The sequence below is a fragment of the Choloepus didactylus genome, chromosome 4 (genome assembly GCF_015220235.1).
Source record: "Choloepus didactylus isolate mChoDid1 chromosome 4, mChoDid1.pri, whole genome shotgun sequence".
Lineage (NCBI taxonomy): Eukaryota > Metazoa > Chordata > Mammalia > Pilosa > Megalonychidae > Choloepus > Choloepus didactylus.
Genome location: NC_051310.1, coordinates 151,679,085 through 151,705,103, shown reverse-complemented (window position 1 = coordinate 151,705,103; position 26,019 = coordinate 151,679,085). Strand labels below are relative to the sequence as shown.

The following is a 26,019-nucleotide window of genomic DNA, read 5'->3' as shown; positions in this document are numbered from 1 at the left end:
CAATAAACTGCTAAAAGCAAATAAACAGGACCTTAAAAATGGAAAAACATACCATGTTCATGAATTGGAAGACTAAATATAGTTGTCATTCTAACTAAACTTATCCATACATTCAATGGAATACAAATTAAAATCCCATCAACATACTTAGCAGAAATAGAAAAACCAATAACCAAGTTTATTTTGAAGGGGAAGGTGCTCCAAATAGCCAGAAATATCTTGAGAAAGTGGAACAAAGTCACTACCTGACTCAAGCATACTTCAAAACTACAGTGCTGAAAAAAGCATGGTACCAGCATAAGGATAGATATACCCACCAATGGAATCAAATTGAGTGTTCAGAAATAGACTTTTGCATCTACAGACAATGAATCTTTGATAAGGCAGTCAAGCTAAAGCAACTGGGACAGAACAGCCTCTTCAATAAATGGTGTTTGGAGAACTGGATATCCATATCCAAAAGAATGAAAGAGGACTCCTGTTTTATACCTTATACAAAAATTAACTTGAAATTGATCAAATGCCTAAAAATTTGTGATAAGACCATAAGACTTTTAGGAGGAAATGTAGGGAAATATCTTAAAGATCTTGTGATAGAAGGTGAATTCCTATACCTTACACCCAAGGCATGAGCAACAAAAAAGAAATAAATGGGAGATCTCCTCAAAATTAAACACTTTTGTGCATCAAAGGACTTTGTCAGAAAAGGTAAAAGACACCAGACAAAATGGGAGAAAATATTTGGAAACCACATATCAAATAAGGATTAATATCCAGTATATGTAAAGAGATCCTACAATTCAACAACAGAAAGACAAAGAACCCAATTAATAAATGGGCAAAAGACTTAGATACTTTTCTGAAGAGGAAATGCAAATGGCTTAAAAACATATGAAAAAATGCTCAACTTCACTGGCTATTGGGGAAATGTGAATCAAAACCACAATGAAATACTATCTCAAACCTTAGAATGTCCATTACCAATAAAACAAAATTACATGTGAAGAGGATGTGGAGAAAGCAGCAGAGTTATTCACAATTGATGGGTATATAGAATGGTGCAGCCACTCTGGAAGGCAATATGGTGGTTCCTCAGGAAGCTAAGTATAAAATTCTGTATGATCCAAGTCATTACTAGGTATATATACTCAGAGGAACTGAAATCTAAGACACAAATGGACATTTGTAAACTGATGTTTGTAGGAGCATTATTCACAATTGCCAAGAGATGTAAACAGCCCAAATGCCCATCAATGGACCAAGGATAAATAAACTGTGGTATATATACATGATGGAATATTCTGCAACTGGAATACAGAACAAAGACATGGACCATATAATAATGTGGATGAACCTTGAGGAAATTATGTTGAGCAAAGTTAGCCAGAAGTAAAAGGACGAACAATGCATGGTCTCACTAATATGAGTTAACATTAATGAGCAAATTTTGAGAGAAAACACTGAAACACAGGTTATCAGGAGATAGAAAGAGGGTAGAATGTAAAACAAAATTGATTGCAAAGATCTAGAAATTGATAGCATAAAACTATGTGATGATAGCACAATATTTTAAGTACACTGAACAAGATGCCTATGAGTAAAGCTGAAAGAAGTGTGCTATGGGCAAGCATGGCAACAAAAGGAAAGATAGATGATAAAATCTGGGACTGTATAACTTAGTGAAACCTAGAGTAGTCAATGATTGTCACGAAATGTACAAATATAAAAATATTATCACATGTGGGAGAACAAATGAATGTCAACCTTGCAAGGTGTTAAAAAAGGGATGGTATTGGGGAAAAATATAATCAAAGCAAACTGGAGTCTACGGTTAACAGTAACATTGTGATATACTTTCAATAACATAACAAAGGCAATATACCAAAGCTAAATGACTATGAGAAGGATATAAGGGAGGGTATGAGATTCCTGGTAGTGATGTTGTTGTTTAACCTCATTATTATATTGTATTCTATGGTATTTTAATTTTTTTATCTTTTTTATTAAAATTTTTTTGAAGTAATGAATATGTTCAAGTGCTGATTTTGGTGATGAATGTACAACTATAGGATGATAATGTGAACAATTGATACACTTTATGATTGTATGGTATCTGAATGTATCTCAATAAAATTGCAGGAAAAATATAAATAGAGGGACACAAGTGCTGGAGAAACACAGAGAGAGGGATGTACCTACTTACTGTTGGTGGGGTCATAGAATGGTGTAGCCTATCTGGATGAGAGTGTGGTGTTTCCACAAGAAGCTAAATATACGGATGCCATAAGGTCATGCAATCTCATTATGGAGTATATAATTGAAAGATCTGAGGGCAGGGAAATGAATGGACATTTGCACACTTGCATTTATGGCAGCAGTATTTATGATTTGCAACAGATGGAGTTAACCTAAGGATACATCAACTGTTGAACAGAATAGTGAACTCTGGTGTATGCATACAGTAGAATATTGAGCAGCTGCAAGAAGGAATGAAGCTGTCAGACATGCAACTAGGTAACTGGATCTTGAATACAAAATTATGAGTGAAGTATGTTAGAAATGAAAAAACAAACATAATGTTTCACTAATATGGACTATTATGTGTGAAGTCAGAATTGAATCTTAGAGCACATCTTATCTTAGGAATGCTTATTGGAATGATCCCTAGACTGAAAGCTTTTACAGTAGTCACATTTATTCCTGAGTCATAATGGTTATCTCTAAATTCTGAGATGCTGAGCTCTTTGTGTATAACCTGGTCAGTCTCTGGCATTTTGGGTATTTGTGTGACACCTGATACTCAGAGCTACAGCTCAGCAGCTATGAATGTCAGTATTACCTCATACAGCAATTGTTAAAAAGCTGAAAAAGTGTTCAGACTTCAATTAGAGATATGTGTGAAGTGTATCTGGTTAGGAGTAAGGCAAATCAGGCCAAAACATAAAGGAGGATATTCACTGTGTTTTAAAACTTAAACTTCTGTGTGAGACCAAGGAAAGAGATATTTATTTGGTGCAGGATTTATATTTTTTTGCAGCACACTAACTAATTCAACTTGTATGGCCAGTTTACTCAAACACCATAATTAGATGGAACTTTGAATAGGAAATGAGATCTGGTAGGTTTGTACAGGTTAGTGTGAAATCCTGATACATCCCAAAGTAATTTGGGCAGAGAATAAAAACATATTTGCAAGTTCCCCCTGAGGACCTGGGAAAAAATGTGGAAATTTTGGACTTACCCACCTGGGTTATTACTGATATTCTCACAAATATTGAGGACTAACAATTTAGTAGGATGAGCCCTCAGACTTGCATCTTGCACTTATAAAGTTTGTTACTGCCAAGGAGATGCTAAGCCTACTTTTAATTGTGCCTGAGTCACCCCCAGAGAACCACTTTTTTGTTCACATATGGCCCTCTCTCTCTAAGCCCACACAGCAGGAGAACTCACTGCCCTCCCCACTACATGGGAAATGATTCCCAGGGATGTAAGTCATCCTGGCAACATAGGACGTGACTCCATGGCATGAGCCTGGACCCAGCATAGTGGGATTGAAAAAAATCTTCTTGGCCAAAGGTGGAAGACAAATGAAACAAAATAAAGTTTAAGTGACTGGGAGATTTCAAATGGAATCAAGAGATCACTCTGGATGGTATTCTTATGCACTATATAGATATCCCTTTTTAGTTTTTAGTGTATTGGAATAGCCTTGACTCTTGAAGATGATTGCATGACTGGGTAGCTTACATGGTTTGACTGTGTGATTGTGAAAGCCTTGTGGCTCCCACTCACTTTACCCAGTGTAAGGACAGATGAGTAGAAAAATAGGGACAGAATTAAATGAAAAATAGGGTGGGATGAGGGGTATGCAATATTTTAGGTGTTGATTTTTACTTTAATTAATTAATTAATTTGGAGTAAGGAAATGTTCAAAAATTGATTCTGGTGATGAATTCACAACTATGTGTTGGTACTGTGAATAGTTGATGGTACACTGTGGATGATTTTAGGATTTGTGAATATATCCCAATAAAACTGTATTTAAAAAAAAAAGACATATCATGCAAACACCAATAAAGAAAGTAAAAATAGAAAACTGGCAGCATACAAAAAATATTGCAAAACACAATCAATCGGGAGTTATCCCAGGAATGCAGTGTTTCAAAATACATGAATATATCAATGTAAACCATCACATTAATAGAATAAGTGAAAAATAACTGATATGGTCAATTGATGTAGAAAAAGCATTTGACAAAATCTGACATCCTTTCAGGGTAAAATCACTTAAGCAAACAATAAAAAGGAACTCCCTCAAAATGGTAATAACTACAGCTAACATATTCTGTATGTTGAAAGACTGCTCTTACCTCTAATATCAGGACAAATACAATGATATGTGCTTTTTCCAGTTCAATTCATATTGCACTGGGAATTACAGCCGGAGTATATAGGCAAGACAAAGATATAAAAGGCTTCCAAACTGAAAAGCAAGAAGTAAAACTATCCCTAGTCACAGATATCATAATTTTATAGACAGAAAGTCCTTCTGATACACACCACACAAAAACTTAGAGTTAATAAACAAATTCCGCAAAGTTACAGGACACAAGATAAACACATAAAATCAGTTGAATTTTTATACAATAGTAATGAGCAACCCCAAAATTAATTAAGAAGACATTTCCAATTGCTCTGGCATCTAAAATAATAAAATATCCTGGAATAAACTTAACCAAATATATAAAGACTTGTACACTGAAATCCACAGCACATGGACAAAGAAATTAAAGAAGACCTAAATACATGGTAAGATATCCAATGTTAATGGATTGTAAAATGATATCATTAGGATGAAAATATTACCCAAAGCAATCTATGGATTACATGCATATCCTATCAATATTGCACAAATGGAAAAACCAGTGCTCAAGAGCCAATTAATGTAAAAAAGAATAATAAAATTTGAGGACTCATTCCTTTTTGGTATCAAAAGGTACTATAAAACTGCAGTAATCAAAACTGTGTGGATTCAATGTGGAAAGATTAGTCTCTTCAACAAATGGTGCTTATTAAACTGAAAATCCATCTATAAAAGAATTGAGATGGACCTTTATATCACACCATATCTAAAATTAACTCAAAATGTATGAAGAACCTAAGCATAAATGCTAAAAACCATAAAGCTCTTAGAAGAAGGCATAGAAGTCAATCTTTGTGACCTTACATTTGGCAATGATTTCTTAGATATGACATCAAGGCACAAGGAACAAAAACAACAAAAAATAGCAGAATAAGATTTCCTCAAAATTTAAACTTTCTTTGTTTCAAGGGATGCCATCAAGAAAATGAAAGGACCACACGCAGAATGGAATAAAAGAGTTTCAAATCATTTATCTGACAAAGGTATAGCATCCAGATGTATGAAGAACTTCTATAACTCAAAAACAAAAGACAATTAACTCAATTTAAAAATGGGTGAAGGACTTGAATAGATATTTTTCCAAAAAGATATATAGATTGCCAACCACATGAAAAGATGCTCTATATCATTAATAATTAGGAAGATGTAAATCCTAATGTGATACCACTTCTCACCCACCAGGATTGTTACAAGAAAAAATACAGAAACTAACAAGTGTTGGCGAGAGTGTGGAAAAATTGGAACACTTACACATTGTTTGACAAAATTATATCCATTCATGATAACAAAACTCAGAAAATTAGAAATAGAGGGGAACTTCCTCAAACTTCTAAAGGGTATCTACCACAATCCATAATTATTATAAAAACTACTTAAAAAAATATGGACTGCTTCACAAATTTGCATATCATCCTTGTGCAGGGGCCATGCTCATCTTCTCTGTATTGTTCCAATTTTAGTGTATGTGCTGCCGAAGCAAGCACTCAACTTATTTTTGACATGAGAGTAAAAACAATTCAATGGAAGAAAGACAGCCTTTTCATTAAATGCTGCAGGAACAATTGAACATCCATAGGGAGGAAAATATATTACAGATTTAAGTGTCAAACACAAAACTATAACAACTAAAGGAAAAAAATAGGATATACTTGGGATGTAGGAGTAGGCAGAGTTCTTATATGTAATACCCAAAGCACAACCCATAAAAAGAATTATTAATAAATTGCACTTCAATGAATTAAAAAAAAAACATTTAATCTGCAAAATGAGATTAACAAGATGAAAATATAACTAAAAAGTGGAAAAATATTTAAATTTGCTGAATAACAATGCACTAATATTCAGCATATGTAAACAACTCTCAAAACAAAAGATTAAAAACAAAACAAACAAAAAAAGCAATAAAATTACAAAATGGGCAGAAGATGAGAAAGATATTTCACTGAAGAGGATGTAGTATACAAATGGAAAATAAGTTGTTCAACAGCATTAGACATTAGAGAAATGCACATTAAATGCAAATGAGTTTTTACCACACATTTCTCTGAATGACTAAAATTAAAAATAATGACAATAAATTACATGGTTGTTTCATTTTGCTACTACTGCCATTATGCAAAATACCAGAAATGGATTGACTTTTATAGAGGGGGTTTATTTGGTTACACAGTTACAGTCTTAAGGCCATAAAGTGTCCAAGGTAAGGCATCAACAATCAGGTAGCTTCACTGAAGGAAGGCCAATAGCATCTGGAAACCTTCTGTTAGCTGGGAAGGCATGTGGCTGGCATTTGCTGATCCTGGGTTGTGTTCCAGCTCTTCTCTCAGCTCCTGTGCATTCTTCAAAATGTTGCTCTTGGAGCATTTGTCTCTCTTAGCTTCTTGTGAGCAAAAGTCTGCTTTCAAAGGCTGTCTCTAATATGTCTCTGTAAGCTGCACCTCTGAGTTCCCTTGGTTTGTGAGCCCCTTTATAAGACTCCAGTGAACTACTCAAGGCCCATGCTGAATGGATGGGGCCACACCTCCATGGAAACGTTCAACCAGAAGTCACACCCTAACCAAAGGTGTCACTCACAGTTGGGTGGGTCACATCTCCATGGAAACAACTTAATCCCAATGTCCCATGAGACTGGATTAAAAGATCATGGCTTTTCCTTGGGGGACATAATCTATCCAAATTGGCACCATGGTGTTATGCTAAGGATTTAGTTTTGGGTTTTAAAGGTTCACCACAAGGGGCAATGGTGAGTCTTTCAAGGTAGGGCAGGGGTAGGAATAACAATTCATGAATAATGCTGCTTCCAAAAATATATTTTATTAAGTTAAAAATATTTATGAAGTTAAAAATTCATTGAAAATTAAGATCTGTTATAATTTCACCCCAAATGAAAGTAGTTGTGCATCTTTAATTATAATTAATTACAAATACAATGGTCAAAAAGAAGCCAATAAAAAGCTAATATCAATCAATACAGAACCATTAAAGAATTGCTGTCTTTCTAGAATACCAATTCAATTATCACTTATTTCACACCTTTCTTTTTAAAAAAATGTTAATATACATTTTTTAAATTTCAAAGATAAGAAATGTCTGGCTTTTTTCACTTAGCATAATGTGTTCAATATTCATCTATATTGTAGCATATATCAATACTCCATTCTATTTTATGGCTGAAAAACATTCCATTGTATAGATACACAGCATTGTGTTAAACTATTGTTCATTTGATTAGCATTTTGCTTTGTTTCTTCCTTTTGGCTATTGTACATAGTGTGGCTATGAATATTCATGTACAAATTTATAACAAATGGCCACATGTTGTATGATTCCATTTGTGGGAAACATCCAGGAAAGGTAAATACATAGAAACAGAAAGCACATTAGTGGTTTCTGGGGGTTGGGAAAGGGGGTACAGAGAGCAACTGATGAATGGGTAAGGGATTTTATTATGGGGTGATGAAAATGTTCTGGAAGTAGAGGTGATTGTTGCACAACATTGTGAATGTACTAAATGTCAATGATGGTAAATTTTATGTTGCATGTATTTTAAAACAATAAAAAAGGAAATGAAAAAATGTTCAAATACATATGAAGAAGAAAATTAATCACCTCTCCTGCCTCCATTCTCATTCCCTGAGGTAAGACCAATGCTTTACACCCTTGTCTGTTACTGCTCATGTTCTTAAATAGAATGTTTTGTTATTATATGATTTTACATAATTATGATAATATAATATGCATTACTTGTCAATTTACTTTTCATTTGATGATATGGTATGGACATATTTTAGATGAGTATATTCAGATCAAACTAATGTTTTTTATAACAGTTGCATATTTTTATGGCATGGATATTGGGTGCCTTTTAAAATCAGCTTTACTGTGGAAAATTTAACAACAATACAATTCACCAATTTTAGGTGTATAATTCAATTAGTTTTGATATATACATACAGTTGTGTAGCTGCTACCACAGTCAGGATCTACAATATTTCAATCATTCCAAAACATTTCCTCATACTCCTTTATTATAAAGCCCCTCGGCTTACACCCTGAACCCTGGCAATCATTGATCTGCATTCTGTCAGTATGGTTTTTCCTTTTTCAGAATTTCAGATAAATTGATGCAAACAGTATGTAGCCTTTTGTGTTGGTTACTTTCATTTATTCTAGTAGTTCTCAATTTAGGGTCATTTTGCACCTATGGGACATTTGTCAACGCTTGGAGACATTTTTGATTGTCATGGCTCTGGCAGTGGGGTGTTGTTAGCATGTAGTGGGTAAAGGCCAAGGATACCGCATAACATTTTGCAACCACAAGAAAACCCCCTAGAACAAAGATTTATCTGGTCCAAAATGTCAATAGTGCTGAGACTGAGAAACCTTACTTAGCATAGCTTGTGTGATTCATCTTTGTTTTTCCATGTGTCATTACGTTGTTCCTGGTAATAGCTGAGTGGTATTTCATTATGTTGATATGCAATGATTTATTAATCCACCAATTGAAGGACATTTGTTTTTGTTTTTATTTTCTTTACTTTTGAAATTATCATGAATAAGGTTGTATGAACTTTCATGCATAGTTCTTTGTGTGGACCTTTGCTTTCATTCACTTTAGATAAATACCTAAGGGTATTATTTCTGGGATATATAGTAATCATATGTTTCGCTTTACATGAAATTGCCAAACTTCTTTCCAAAGTGCATTCTGACCAGCAATGTATGAGATTTCCTTTTGAAATCTGTTGTATTATGGATATAAATATTTTCTACAAAGTCAGTGGCTCACCTTTTCATTTACCTATCAGTATCTTTTTTATTTTTTAAATATACTTTTAATTTAAAAATATAAATATATAAAAAAGTTGCAAAGGTAATACAGAGAGCTCCCATATACCCCACACTCAGTTTCTCCTATTATTCACATTTTACTTTAGTATGATATTGAAACAATTAATGAACCAATATTAATGCATCATTACTAAATAAATCCCATATCTTTTCCAGACTTCCTTGTGTTTTACCTAATATTCTTTTTCTGTTCCAGGATCTCATCCAGGATACCACATTACTTTTTGTTGTCATATATCCTTAGGCTGTTCTTGGCTGTGATGTTTTCTCAGAATTTCCTTTTCCTTTTTTAAAATTCAGTTTTATTGCGATATAGTCACATAACATACAATCATCCACAGGGTACAATCAATTGTTCACAGTACTATCATATAGTTAGTTGTGCATTCATCATCACAATCAATTTTTGAACATTTTCTTTACTCCAAAAAAAAAAATAAAAATAAGAATAAAAATAAAGTAAAAGTGAACACTCAAAGCATCATATCCTCCCTTATCCCCATTATTCATTTATTTTTTTGTCATCACTTTTCTATTCATCTGTCCATAACTGGATAAAGGCAGTGTGAGCCACAAAGCTTTCATAATCACACAGTCACACCATGTAAGCTATATAATTATATAATCATCTTCAAGAATCGAGGCTACTGGTTTGCAATTCAACAGTTTCAGGTATTTCCTTCTAGCTATTCTAATGCACTAAAAACTAAAAAGGATCATTGATATAATGCATAAGAATAATCTGCAGAATGATCTATCATCTCCATTTGAAATCTCTCAGCCACAGAAACTTTATTTTGTTTCATTTCTCTTCCCCATTTTGGTCAAGAAATCTTTCTCAATCCCATAATGCTGGGACCCAGCTCATCCCTGAGAGTCATTTTCCACAATGCCAGGGAGATTTACATCACTGGGAGTCATGTCCCATGTAGGGGAGAAGCCAGTGAATTTGCATGAAGAGTTGGCTTAAAGAAAGAGGCCAAAACTGAGAATAAAAGAATTCCCTGTGGAGACTCTTTGGCCCAATTATAAGGGGCTTAGCCTTTCTTTTGTGGTAACAAGCTTCATCAGGGCAATCTCCAAGATTGATGGCTCAGCATTCTAAACTGGTAATGACCAATGCTTGTGAGAACATCAGCAATTCTGCAGGTGTGGAGGTTTATTATTTCCACATTTCCCCCCAGTCCCTCAAAGAAGCTTTGTGAATACATTTTTATTCTCTGTCCAAATTACTCTAGGGTGTATCAGGGCTTCATACTAACCTGTACAAACCAACCAGATCTCACTCCCTATTCAAAATTCCATGTAATTATGGTGTTTGAACAAACTGACCATACAAGATAAATTATATAGTGTGCTACGGAAAGTATAGATTTTGCACTGAATAAACATCTCTGCCTTTGATCTCACACAGGAGTTGAAGTTAAAAAACACCATCCACATTGTCCTTTACCCTTTAGTCTGGTTTACCTCAGCCCTAACCAAGTCGATTTCATATCTCTAATTGAAGTCTGATCTCTTTTTTAGCCTCTTTAACATTTGCTGCATGATATGATGATAACATTCAAAGCTGCTGAACTCTCACTCTCAGGTGTCACACATATACTTAAAGTTCCAGGGACTGATCAGGTTATACACTGTATTAGTTAGGGTTCTCTAGGGAAACAGAATCAACAAAAGATCTCTATAAATATAAGATTTTATGCAAGTGTCTCATGTAACTGTGGGTATTCATGAGTCCAAATTCCATAGCGCAGGCAGCAAACTGGCAACTCAAATGAAGATGTCTGATGAGCTCCTCAGAAACGAACTGGAAACTTCAATGAACTCCTCAGGAAATGCTTCACTGGTTAGCCAAAGAAGAAGTGAAGGTCCTCTGTCTGTCTTGCTTAAAAGTCTTCAACTGATTGGATTAAAGCCAGTTCATTGAATTCTCTCATTGTGGAAGACAAGCCCTTCATTGATATAATCAGTCACAGCTGTAGCCAATTGACTAATGATTTAATAAACCAGCCTTCTGGTGTATTAACCAGCCACAAATATCCTTGCGGTAATGGTTAGGCCAGTGCTTGTTTGACCAGATACCCGGGCACCATCACCTCACCAAGTTGACACATGAACCTAACCATCACACAAAGATCCCAGAATCTCAGAATTTAGAAATAACCATTACAGCTCAGGAAGAGAAGCAATTGCTCTAAGAGCTAACACTCTCGGAATCTTTACTATAAGCCTTCCCCTGATAACCTATGCTTTCAGATTCAATTCTCAGAGTCTGCACATAATAGTGTTAGTGAGGCATTATAATATTTGTCTTTTCATTTCTGGTGCATTTCACTCAACATATTTTCCTCAAGTTCCATTCACCTTGTTGCATACCTCACAAATTCATTCCTTCTCACAGTCACTCAATAGTCCATTGTATGTATACACCACGGTTTGTCATTCCTTTCCTAAGCTGATGTTCCCTTAGGCCACCTCCATTCATTAAAAATTGTGAATACTGCCACCGGAAACACCAGTGAGCAAATGTCCATTCATTTCCCTGCTCTCAGTTCTTCCAAGTATATACCCAATAACTAGTTGCAGGACCTTATGGCAACCCCATACTTAGCTTCCTGTGTAACCACAACACTGCCATCTAGATGGGCTTCACTATTCTATTTCCCCACCAAGAGTGAATAGGTACATCCCTCTTTCCACATTTCTCCAGAACTTGTATCCCTATGTTTATTTAAACAGTTTTATTCACACACTATATATTCCCTCCTAAGTAAACAATCAATGGTTCCCAGTAGAATCACATAGTTATGCTTTCTCCATCACAATCTATATGAGGATATTTCCATTTCTTTCACAAAGAAAGAGGAAGAGGAGAAAAAAAGAAAAAAGAAAAAAAGAACAAGAAAACAACATTGAAAAAAATTCAGTAAATAATTCAGACAACAACAGCTCTGCCAAGAATCCCACACCCCTCTCTGCTATCCCCCTCTTATAGACTTTTAGCATTTGTATACTATCTGTTAAAATTAATGGAGGCATATTACAAAGTTACCATTAACTATAGCCTCTGGTTTGCACTGATTGTATTTTCCCCAATAGCATCCCATTTTCAACACCTTGCAAAGTTCATTTGTTCTCCCTTATGTAAAAACATTCTTATATTTGTACATTTAAGCATGATCATTGACAACTAAATTATACAATCCCAGTTCTTATCTTCTATCTTTCCTTCTGATGTCATACATGCCGCTAGCCTTCCTGTTTCCACTATACTCACATTCATCCTTGTTATTGTACTTACTACCATCACACAGTATTGTGCAATCTATTTCTGGATCTATGCAATCAATCCTGTTAAACATTCTATACTACTACATCATGAAATGCCTGAGCTCTACCCCTTTTATCTCCTGATAACTTGTGTACCCATTTACTTACCCTTACTGCTAATATTCATTTCAACACCTTTTCTCCAAACCTGTCTCTCTCCTGTCTTTTCCTATTTCTCTGTGGCACTCCCTTTAGTGTTTCTTTCAGAGGTGGTCTTCTGTCCTTAAACTCTCTCAGTGTCCATTTATTTGTAAATATTGTAAACTCTCCTTCATTTTTGAAGAACAGTTTTGCCAGATATAGGATTCTTGGTTGGCAGTTTTTCAGATCTTGAATATATCACACTACTGTCTTCTCACTTCCGTGGTTTCTGCAAAGAGATCCACACTTAGTCTTAATGAGCTTCCCTTGTATGTGATGGTTTTTCTATTGCTGCTTTCAGAATTCTCTTTTTTTACTTTTTTGACATGTGACAATATGATTAGTTAATATTTTGGAGAAGTTCTATTTGAATCAATTGTGTTTAGGGTATGCTGCTCTTCTTGGACCTGTAATTTTATGTTTTTCATAAGTTGGGAAATTTTCATTATTTATTTCTTGTGTCAAAATAAGGTCACATTTGAGCTACTGGGGATTAAGGCATCAACTGATGTTTTTTTTGGGGGGGGTTGGGGGCATGATTCTAATCAATGACAATCATAATGTAAAATCCTTTAATTATATTGTCGGATTTTTGGTTTGCTAATATTTTTGGTGAATTTTCTGTCTATAGTCATGATGGATATTGGTCTACAGTTTTATCTTCTTGTGAAGTCTTTGGGCATCAGGGAAATACTGCCTCCATGTAAAAAGTTGGGAGGAGTTCCAGTCTTCTCTATTTTCTGGATGAGTGTTTTGAAGAATTGATGTTATTTCTTTTTAAAATGCTTTGAGATTTATCAGTGAAGCTATTTAACTTGGACTTTTCCTTGTAGGCATATTTTTAATTACAAACTCAATTTCTCTACTTGTTAAAAGTCTATTTAAAGTTTCTATTTCTTCTTGACTCATATTTAGTAATGTGTGCCTCTTCAGGCATTTTTTCATTGTCATGAAAGTTCTCTCATTTGTTGGCATAAAGTTGTTCATGGTAGTATAATTCTTTTATTTTCTGCAGGGTCTATACTGATATTCCTTTATTCATTCCTGATTTTTGTAATATGTCTCCTCTTCTCATCAGTCTAACTAAAGGCTTGCCAATTTTCTTGACCTTTCCAAATAACCAACTTTTGGTTCCACTGATTTTCTCTGTTGTTTTTCTGTGTTCCATTTCATTGTTTTGCATTATAATATTTATTATCCTTTTTCTGCTGTATTAGGTTTAGTTTGTTCTTCTTTGTGAGTTTCCTATTGTGAAAGATTAGGTTACTGATTGGAGAAATTTCTTATTTTTAGTATAAGTATTTAGAGCTCTACATCCATCTAAGTTCTGATTTACCAGAATCCCAGGATTTTAATATGCTGTGTTTTCATTCAGATAGAAATAATTTTATAATCTTCCTTGTGATTTCTCCTTTGATATATCTTTTTATATCCTTTAAGATTTCTCCTTTGTTACAACTCCTTTGAAGGGTGCTACTTGGTTTACAAATTTATATGTGATGTTTCTGAGTTTCATTTATGGCTTTCTGTCCTATTATCAGACACCAGGATGGAATGGAGAGTCTCATTTTCCAGGCAGACATTTCCTGAGGCACTACCCAGAATGGGAGCAGGTGATTCTGAGAAAACAGCACTTCAGGGACCCCAGCTCTCAGGGGTGCGCTCCAGGTAGGAGATGAAGAGGCCCCACTCTGCCTTACCCTGATGGAAAGTTTTCTCTTTCTTCATCATGGTTTGCGTGCTGCCAGCAGTGAATTGAAAGGCATAGGCGACATCTGCACCCCTGGCACGTTCCTCAAGGATCCAGGCAGCGAGGAGCACAGAGGGGAGTCCCCGCCCAGGTGGCTCAGCTGGAATTTGGCAGAGGGCGGCACCCACCTCCTGCTGCGGCGCGCCCTGAAGCAGAAAGCTCAGCGCCATTCTGTGGGTCACTCGGGCTTCATGCTGTAAATATACTTATTTCATTTGTTACATCTTAAACATTTTCCTAAATGTCATAACTATTAATTATATAATTTAATAAAGGCTGTTGGAAGGAAAACAAATAAGAGGCTGCCAGGGCTTTGGGGAGGGGGGGAGAAATAGTCTATATTCAGGGAGCATCAGGAAACTTCTAGGTGTTGAAACTGTTCTGGGGAATTGTGACAGTGGAGAAAAGTCTCTATGCATTTGTCACAGCCATAGAAATGCCTAAATATTACTTTGTAAAAAAAAAAATCAGAGATATTTACAAAATAAATTAATAAATAAAATGTTTCATCATGCACATATGTTTACTACTGAGTATTTTTGCGAGTTCTTGATCCTTTTCTTCCCTTAGATTCTCAGTTAAATTAGGAAGACAGAATATATGAATATGCTAAATTTCTTGATGCATTTTGCAAAATTGCTTTCCAGAGTATTTTCTCCCTGCATACTCAGCAGATCTTTACATCATTGAGCAGAGAATTTTAAGCTGATTGTTTAATGAGCAAATAAGTATTTCTCACTGTTGTTTTATTTTGATTTTCCCTTATATCTAATGAAGTTTTTCTTTCTTGTGAATTGCTCTAACATTTCATGCCCATTAAAAACTTAGTATTGTTTTATCAGCTTGTATGACTTTTTCCAGGTTAAGAGAGTAAAGCTCTTCTGTAATTACCTGTGGATTTTTAAAAAACAGAGTTAAATTCACTCTTTGTTATGTGGGTTTCTGTGGATTTTGAAAATGCTTAGTCATATGTTCACTATCACAATTCCATGCCCCCAAAAGTCTCCTGATACAACCACTATACAGACAAGTTCTCCCCCTTCCCAGAATCACTGGCAACCACCAGTGTGTTTCGCTTCTGCAGTTTTGCCTTTTCCAGACTATCATATAAATGGAATCATGTAGTATGTAGGTTATAAGGGTCTGCTTCTCTCAGTTAGCAAATTGCATTTAAAATTCATCCATGCTGTTGCATGAGTCAGTAGTTGATTCCTTTTATTGATGAATAGCAATCCATTGTATGGAGGTACCACTCTTTTATTTATCCATTTACCAAATGTAGTATATTTGGCTGGTTTCTCATTTGTGGTGATTATGAATGAAGTTACTATAGACAGTAGTGTATGCGTTTTTGCGTGAACATTAGTTTGTATTTCTCTTGTGTAGATACCTAAGTGTGAGATTGTTGGATCCTATGGAAGTTGTATTTTTTAGAAAAAGCTTCATTAGAGTATAATTGGTATATAATAAACAATATATTTGAAGCGCACAATTTAATAAATGTTGACATATATATGTGTATGTGTGTGTATATGTATATATCAGTGAAACTACCACCACAGTCAAAATAATGATCATATCCATTGCTCTATAGTTTTCTCCCACCCTTCCCCAGTGCGCCATTTGTACTCTTTTTTCTGATTTCTCCCACTCAGTAACATTGAGTTTCATCCTTGTTGTTATATGTATCTATAATTGTTCGTTTTTATTTCTGAGTAGTGTTTTCCATTGTATGTCTATACCACAGTTTATTTATCCTTTCCTCTGTTGAAAAACATTTGAATTATTTCCATTTTTGGCTACTACTAATATAGCTGCTACAAATATTTGTGTACAAATATTTGTTGCTTTCATATCTTTTTAGACATATAACTAGGAATGGAAGGACTAGATCATAATATAGGTGTATCATTAACATTTTAGGAAACTGTCAAACTGTTTTCTTAAGTGCTTTTATCATTTTACCTTCCCTCATTCTCACAAAAGTTCCGGTTCTTCCATATCTTCACCAAACTTGGTATGATTAGTCTTTAATTTTAGATTTTCTGTTAAGTGTGACTTTGTGTCTCACTGTAGTTTAAATTACTGTTTCCCTAAGGAATAGGTATGCTGAACATCCTTCAGTGAGATTTTTTTTTTTTTTTGAAATCTGTATATCTTTGGTCAAATGTCTCTTGAAATCTTTTGTTCATTGCTTTTTATTGGGTTGCTTGCTTTCTTATTATTGGATTTTGAGAATGCTTTAAGTATTTCTGGATACAAGTTCACCCTCATGTATGCTTTGTAAAGATTTTCTCCCTCCTTGTGGCTTGCCTTTTTATTCAAACAATGTCTTTTGAAGAGCAGAGCATTTACTTTCCAAGATGTTAAATATATCAATTTGTTCTATGGATTGTGAATTTCAGGTTGTATCTAAGAAATCCTTGCCTAACTCAAGGTCACAAAGCTTTTATGAAATAAATTCTTTTGTTTTCTTCTTTTCTTCTTAATGTCAGAGGGTAACTGTGGGAACCCAGGGCCCAGGCCTCTCTCTGACACTCTGTAAAATCCAGAAAGCACACAGCAGCCTGCATGATCTGGGTAAGCAAATGTTTAAGCTAATCTCCATAAAGGAGGCAGGAAGTGCAGGTGGTCAATGTGAGCTGCTCCAGGCTCTCCTCTGCACAGGATGTCACCCTGTGCACCTTACTCTTCTCCAGAGTCCTTGAGGTGTTATCTGACACTCTGAGGATAGTTCATCTTTCCCTTACCTCCTTTCCTCACAAGACCCCTTTCGTATATCTATGTCCTCATGCTCTTTGGAATGTCTTTGTTTCAGGCCTCTAAAATTAGACTTGCTAATTATGACCTAATTTGGAGAGTGGCTTTCACACTGAGCTCTGAACAGGCTCATACATTTTTTTGTAACTGCTGCTGGTTGTAGAAATCAATCCACTATGCTAGGACTGGCTTCTTGCGTCACTCCTGTAAGTAACCTCCCCTAATGAAGTTTGTGTCTTGCTCTGTTCCTGGTGCTTTCTTTGGTCTCTCTGCTGTACCAGCCCCCGAGGGCCTTATTATCTCTCCTACTCCTTTGGTGAACTAATTTAACTGCAAGGCTTTAAATACTATTTATATAGTCATGAGGCATAAATTTATTTTTTCAACTGGGCCTTTCCTTTGAACTCCAAATTTCAATACCCATCATCACTTAGATTTCTGTCACTCATTTCACACTTAACATGTCCAAAATTGAACTCCTAAGAGTCCTTCAAAAGCCTGTTCCTCCAGGTTGGTAGAACCCCTCTCAGTCAATGGAATTTTCATCCTCCTAATGGATCAGGCCAAGAATTTGGAGTCAAAATTGATAATTTTTCTTACACCACTCTTTAAATATTTCAACAAATCCCACTGGTTCCATCTTGAAAATACGCTCAGAATCTGTCCACTTCTCATGATCTCTATCACATCTACTCCATTCTCATCTACTTGGATTTTTACAACTGCCTCCTAACAGGTTTCCAAGACTAACTCCTTCCAGATATTTTATCCATTATGTGCACTGTAAACAACAGTTGATGCAATGGCCTACAGCCCCAATGCCTTCTAATCTGTATTCCATCTCTGATCTTATCTGCAAAGATTCTTATCCTTGTTCACTCATTTCCAGTCACCCTGGACTTCTTACTATTAGTAGACAAAAATTATTAAACAGATGCTTAAAAAATAATCTTCTATATGTAGGAATTTATCATATTATGTTGGCATGAAGAAACAGAATAGAAAACCTTAAACACCTTCCCCAATGTTTGCAGCCCTTAAGTCAATGATTGTGTATTTTAAAATTTACTCTAGACAACTATTAAAGGATTGATTCTTTTATGGAAGGGTATTAATTAGATTTAAATAGGCTCATACATTTTTTTGTAACTGCTGCTGGTTGTAGAAATCAATCCACTATGCTAGAAAGGGTTGGGCTGTAACCAAGGAGACCTAGTTTGTGTTCAAAACTGCTCCAAAGGTTTTGGAATCTTGAGGAATTTACTCAACTCACTTGAATTGCAGATCCACAGGTATAGAAGAAGGAGACTGAGCTAAATCAGTCATTTCTCAACCAAAATAAAAATAAGCACTGCAACACTTTTTAGAATATGAAATGCATGAGCTTACAGCATAAACAAATAAGTGGAAAGCTGCCCCGAGAGCAGCAGATTGGAGGTAGATGGAGATTTGGAGCCTCCTCTTTCCTTAGAGCACATAAGGTACCTGTGTAACATTCCAGAGGTCCATGGATCAAGGTTTGAAATTCCCTGGATTAGAAAATCCCTCTCTTTCTTCCCATGTCTTTTATAATCTTATTTTCTTGCCTCTTCTTGGCCTTTGCTTGCAATCAGTTAAGTCTGAAATTCCTATCCATGAGATTTTATTACTTTTATCCTTTCGTTGTCTATGCCTGTCTAATGGCATCCATGAGAATACAGGAAACTTCTGCAATAGTCTCCAATAACCTGTAGCCTTTTCCCCCTCCAGTCAATTCCACAGCCACTGTCAGTGACATTTTCCTAAAGCATATTCTCCTGCACTGGAACAGAAAATAGCATTCCATGTTCCAACAGGTTAAGTACAAAATTACAAGGCCTTTCCTTGATGTCTTCCAAAACACAGTCCATTAAAACTCTCCGGCATATGCTATCTCTAGCCAAGCTGGAGTAGTTATTCTGGGACCTCTTCCAATTTTCTTTACTCATATATTTGCTTATTTTGACCTACATGCAGTATGCAATCTTCCTTAATTCACTCTGCCTTTCAAAACGGTGCATCTCAGTTAATAATATATTTTTGCCCTCTTGACAAATACTACTTTGTTGCCCTCTTCTGTCCCCTTTGTGTTTTCCTCCCCTTCCCTTCTTTCCGTCTTCATGTTTCTTCTCTCTTTCCTGATCTTTCCAACAAAATATTATCTTTCCCAGTGTTGAATTTATGTATCTTTTTGTTTGCAATTCTCCTAAAATATGTAAACTTTCTATTTTGCAGTGTGCTTCTGTTTATTTCCTTAACTAAACCTTCGAAATTACAAACTACTTGAAGATAAACTCTTTGCCTTACTTATTCTGTGGTTTTGCATGTATTAGATACTCAATTTTTAAAATTTCTTGAATTAAATTTAATCTGGGGGATGTAGAAAAATGACATTCTGTTTTGCCAACTGAGTTATAATTTTCTATATTGTAATATTTTACTATACCTATCATTGCAATGTTTAGAATCTGGCATGAACCAATGCTTTTCAAAGAAAATGTTGATGATAGTGATTGGGACTGAACTGATTCTGCAAAGAGAATAAAACATGCTTCATGAGGATTCAATTACAACTCTAGACAATGCTCAGAAATCTTACCTGTGCATAAATATTCATAGAAAATGAATTCTACGCTAGTTATAAGAGGCTGTTAAAATAACAAGTGTAGAGAGTTGTCTGGAAGCATGGTCTTTCAATGTATTTATCCTTACATAGAAATATTTGCTAGGTTATGACTTAAAGGACTTGTTAGCAATGGCCCCCTGGGACAAAATTACCCTTCAATGATAAATACCTCTCCAACACTACCTCCTCATATATAAAGTGTGTTAAATGCAAAGAGAAGGACATTTCAAGCAAATATGAGAAGAATGCATTTTTTATATCATCACAATACCTTAGGTTATTCCTGTGGAATTCCTGAAATAAAAAGAGTGGACAAATTCCACCTCTCTTAATGAATCTATATGGCATCCCAGCAATGACTCATGTAAGTTTTAATACTTCTGCCACTTCAAATAGTTTTCTGTAGATGAACTCTATTGATATAATCTTTTATTACTCCAACTAAATTAATGAGGTGGAATTTATCTCACAGTGTTTGAACTCCCTTTAAGGTTCTGAAATGAAGTATTTAACTTCATGCCTGCAACAGTGCATTTCTCTTCTACAGAGTCAGCCACTCTGATCTCTGAGTTTAAAATTTCATATATATATGTCATAATTGTGGTGCTACAGTGAACAGCCAATATATTTGTTTGAATTAAATTGCTTCTTTAGACATAGAGGCACACAGAGAGTTTTGTTGTTGCATTGATCTCCATCATGTATTATGCCAACATAATGCCTTAGCATCCAGTTTCTGCAATGAAAATTACAGTTTTGTCATTTCTTTGCCATATGGTTTGGGCAATGATTTAACTTAACTGAGATAATGTAATATAAAGATAAATTTATACTTTAACGGTTATTGTGAGAATTCTCAAATACACACACACACACATGCTTATAACATCACTTCTGAGTAATTGGATGAAACCAAGGGAGTTTTCCAAGTGAGTGAATTAGTGAAAGAAATAATTATCCTATGAATCTATTTTAGTTATTTTAATCACTTCTTTGGAAATTTTTATAAAATTTTTTGATGGACAATTTAACAAAATCGATAGTCCACTGTGTCATTCTTGGTTTATTGTGTATTACAGATATTATTTTGAGTTCCATACTTTAAGAGTCTACAAGATATTTACATATTGTTGTCATTAATACCTAAGTTCTGCTAGCTGATGGGTGGCATGCCCATAATTTAGAGCTCATAGTCACATACAGAAAAACTCAACTTAGCTCTTTTACTTGCATCAGGATAAGTTTGAGAGAGTCCATCTTCCCTTTTGCATGTCTTTCAGCTTGTTTGTTATGAATTTTTCCCCTTCCTGATTTAGCTATTTGTGTATTTATTCATTTTACCTTTAATTTGCCTCTATAATTACTTTGGGACAGAAGAGAACAAACATTTAATTTTTCATAATTCCTATTATGTTTATAGGGTGCAGAGTTTATGTAATTATTCAAAATTACATAGCCAGTGGCAGAGATTTGGGTTATATTTGGTTTCCAATAGCTAATTGTATTCCCTAGTTTGTGAACTAGACATCTGAAAGATCCCTAAAATGTTTATATTAAAATATTGTGTTCTTCCACATTCTTACTAAAAGTTCACCCGAATTAATGACATGTGATAGCATTGTGGTATTCAAAGATGTTCATTTAAAACAACTCAGATTTTCAACATTTGTATTCTGATTTTTAATATGCATTTTTACATTTCATGTTACATTATTTCTCAGATATAAAACAGAATATGCTGATGAATGTTAAATGAATCAATGAGAGTTTTATTTTAGATCTTGGAAGACTTTACTAAGTAGAATTTTGAAGAGGTAATATATTTATTCTGAGGAAGCTTATTTTAGAAAACTAAAATAAGGGATAATATATGTCTCATTACAAGGGAAATGCAAGAAATTTTAGCCAATTTATAGTATTCCTTATCATGGTTTAGGCAAAAGGACCAGCTACAAGGAATAGAATTTTTGTGGTGTGATTTTAGAGGACAGAGGTATGTTGAAAATCCTCACTCTTACTCTCCTTCAACCCTTAAGTTGTAATTTCTATGAAGGAATTTCATCTTCTCTGGCATATGAAGTGATCACCACCTCCACAACATTGCCACCCCCTCCCCTCTTTGTCCAAGATAGCTGTCATTTGGAGGGGAAACTTTTCAAATTTTCACTCCTCTGAACTCACTTAATATACTTTCTTCATAAACATCATGGCATATAAATCTTATCTAAGAACTTGGAAGTTATTAATTCATAAGTCTTTCAGTACAGTTCTTGAAATAATAAAAACATAAAGATTGTACAAAGACATTTTAAGTAGGACAACATAAGCAGAAACAATTTGGAAAAATTATAGATCTGAATTTATCAAAAGATTTTAAACAATTTTATAGAAAATATACATGAATTTAAAAGGGAAAAAGCAAACCAAATTCTTGTGGAATACTTGTAAAAAGGGTAATACTTTAATACATAAAGTGTTCTTAGAGCAAATAGTAAAAAGGTGAACAGCCCAGTAGAAAATTGGGCAAAGGTCATGGAATGGCAATTGATGAGTGAAAAAATACAAATGGCCAATTTATGTATGAATAAATGGTCAAACCCATTAATATTATAAAATGTATAGAAACATCAAAATGATACAATTTCATGTAGCAAATATGCAAAGATAGAAAATTTAGTGTGCTAGTTTGTCAAACAAGGTTGAGATCAGAATGTGCATTCTCATACATCATTTCAGAGAGATGAAATTTTTAAAATGAACCAAAAATTTCTGAAGTGCATAATTATAATGATGTATATTAAACAACTAATCATTTATGCACATAAAGCTTTAACTAAAATTAAATTTATCATAGAACTGTTAATAATAAGGAAAACCGAAAACATCCCTATAATAAAATACAACAATATTTATGACATATTGTTCAGTGGTATGTTGTAAACAATTTGTAGTTTATGTACAGTGATATATATATCAGTATAATATCACTCTTAATTAGGATCACTACACAGTTTTCTATTTGTAATCATGTTAATTTGCACACGTAAATATTTTCACGGTAAGGGAAACAAAGGCAAAAGACCTAACATATATTGAATACCAACTATGGGCCAAGCAATTCTTGAAGTATTTCAGCTTTTCTAATTCTTCTAGCCTTACAACAATCCTATGAGGCATATACTATTATTTTCCACAATTTAGAGATGTAAAAACCAAACCACAGGGGCTTTAATTTGCCTAAGGTCACAGCACCAGGAATTATAAGACGAAGAATTTGAAATCTGTCAGTCTTACTCCAGAGCTTCACTGTCCCATTTATCCTGTTTTGTAGGAATTTTTAAATGGTGGAGATGAGGTGTATAATTGTATTTTTATAATATAGGGGTCATGCTGCAGTACACATACGAAAGTAAAGAATGTTCAGCAGCTACAAAACAAATGATTGCCTGCTGCATGTGTTTGAGTGCTTAAGAGAATCTAAAGTACGTAAGTACATTGAGTGGAATTTGGGTTTGGCTTGACTCATTTGGTCTCACAGCCTATGATGTTATTTCCATTTCCATTTTACTTTGCAGGAAAATTCCTGACCTGGGATCAGAAATTGGAAATCATGGACCAGGGAAATACGTCACTAGTGACTGAATTTGTATTGCATAGTCTTTCAGGTCCTCGAGAGCTTCAACTTTTCTATTTTGCATTTTTTACACTTGTTTATTTATCCATTGTGCTGGGGAATCTCCTCATTGTGCTTACAATCATCTCTGAACCTGTGCTACACACACCCATGTACTTCCTGCTCAGTAACCTCTCCTTCATTGATGTGTGTCTGTCAACCTTTGCCACCCCCAAAATGATTGCTGACTTCCTCGTGGAGCACAAGACCATCTCTTTTGAGGGCTGCATGGCTCAGATATTCTTTCATCATGTCTTTGGTGGTGGAGAAATGATGCTCCTGGTGGCCATGGCATATGATAGATATGTAGCCATATGTCGACCCCTGCACTATGCAGCCATCATGAGCTTACGCAAGTGCACAGCTCTAGTGGTGGGCTCCTGGTTCATTGGGGTTCTGCACTCGGTAAGTCAGCTGGTTTTCACAGTAAACCTTCCATTCTGTGGCCCCAATAAAGTGGACAGCTTTTTCTGTGACCTTCCCCTGGTTATCAAACTTGCCTGTACTGATACCTATCTCCTCCAGATTCTGATGCTTTCAGACAGTGATCTAATTGCTGTGAGCTCCCTTGTGCTCTTGCTAATATCCTATTCAGTCATCCTGGTCACCGTGCGACGTCGTTCCTCAGTGAGCATGGCCAAGGCACGGGCCACCCTGACTGCCCACATCACTGTGGTGACTCTTTTCTATGGACCCTGCATTTTCATCTATGCCTGGCCATTTGGAAACTTCCCAGCAGATAAGGAGCTCTCAATATTCTATACTGTTTTCACCTCTCTCTTAAACCCCTTGATCTATGCTTTAAGAAATAAGGAAGTAATAGCAGCAATGAGAAAACTGAGGAGTCGACAAATCAGTTCATGACAATCTCACAGCTTTCCCTTGTGATAAATAACAGCCCATAATAAAAATCTGGTCACTGCACCTTCCTTTATGAATTACTGTTATATCTGAAATATCATAGGGCACACTTTCTTTGTTTTTCTAGGAGAAACACACTATGTCATATAAGACTAGAATGGAATTTCTTATCAATTGTTTATGAAATTGTTCCTATTTTACTCAGGCTAAAATTAATTTTAATCATGTGTTCATTTTTTATAAAAGTTAATATTTCTTTCAAATTCATGCTGCTTCTGCTCAGTTTGAAAAATGCAAACAGGTATCAAATACTAACGTAAAATATTTAAATCATATTTTAAAACTTTCAGACTAGTATTTAATTTATGGATATTTGTAATCACCTCATTTGATATCCCAAATTAGTGGCAGGTGTTACTATAGTACATATAAAGATATTGATGCACTATTCTCACAATAGATAGTTTGCAGAATAAATCTGATCACATATCAATACTTCCCCTTCTTCCTCCTTTGTGTACTTAAAAGCATTCCTACATATAACCCTTGCTTTTCAAATTTTGCCATCTGAACCGAAGAACTAAATGCATTGAGATAATTTTGTTTTGTGTATAGAATTCTCACAGTAAACCATGCCAGGTTAGGGATCAGATAGTGAATAGATTTGTTTGCCAAACTCAATATTTGAACTCAGAAGCAAAATGGATCAAATCCTGGGTGCACAATTAATGTTCTTTTGACTCAGTGTATGAAAGAGAAGTTCACAATTGCCACTGAAAATTAGTAGTTCAATGAATATAATAACAGATATCTCTCCATAAATAAATAGACATTTCACTAACACTATCTATATGCCTTTACTCTATATACTCCCATGTCTATCTCCAGACCATGGACTCTTATCTGCATCAACCAATAAAATATAATTGAGAATACACATTTTTCAATGGCCTCAAAAAGTATAAGAGTATTCCTTTGGATTTTCAACATAAGTCTGTATTTTCATACTTAAATGTAATAGCTAATAATTACTCTTAGTCAATTCCTGTTTTATCCATTAGGAAACTAAAAGGCATCTAACAAGTTAGGTGAGATGACCACATTCATAATCAGAAAGTCAAAAAAGTAAGGCAAGTATCTTTTGACTTCTAGTATTTGAAAGAGAATGCCATACTGTAAATCTGAGTTATCCATTTGAAATAGAGTGAAAAAAATGGTAATATGGAATAGGATTTGATACCAGTTATGCTTCCTCCTTCATAATGTCATCATTCTGCAATGTCTGTTTATTCTTCTCTGAAATGTGGAATTAAAAATAATTTAATATAGGGTTGTGTCATATGATGATTGCAATGATGATAAAGCCAAACTTATATTCCATGCTCACTATATAGTTTAAAAATTGCATCTTCATTGATATTTTATTTGATCTGCACATGATACCTGTGGATTAGATGAAGATAATACCTCTATTTCTGAAAATATTGAGATTCAAGTAATGTGAACCCATAAACAAATCTACAAATTCTGGTGCATTCTTTAAAATAAACAAACATTTTCATGGGATGCTTTGGGAAAAG

At 34.8% G+C, this 26,019-nt stretch overlaps 1 non-coding gene and 1 pseudogene across 1 annotated transcript; one reads left to right on the top strand and one right to left on the bottom strand.

Moving 5' to 3' along the window:
- Window positions 1–5,803: 5,803 nt before the first annotated feature.
- LOC119533769 lies at window positions 5,804–5,910 on the bottom strand. Its single transcript, XR_005216873.1, has one exon. It is a non-coding gene; the product is annotated as a U6 spliceosomal RNA (small nuclear RNA).
- A 17,605-nt stretch (window positions 5,911–23,515) lies between these two features.
- Window positions 23,516–24,466, top strand: LOC119532896 (annotated as a pseudogene).
- The last annotated feature ends 1,553 nt before the right edge of the window (window positions 24,467–26,019 follow it).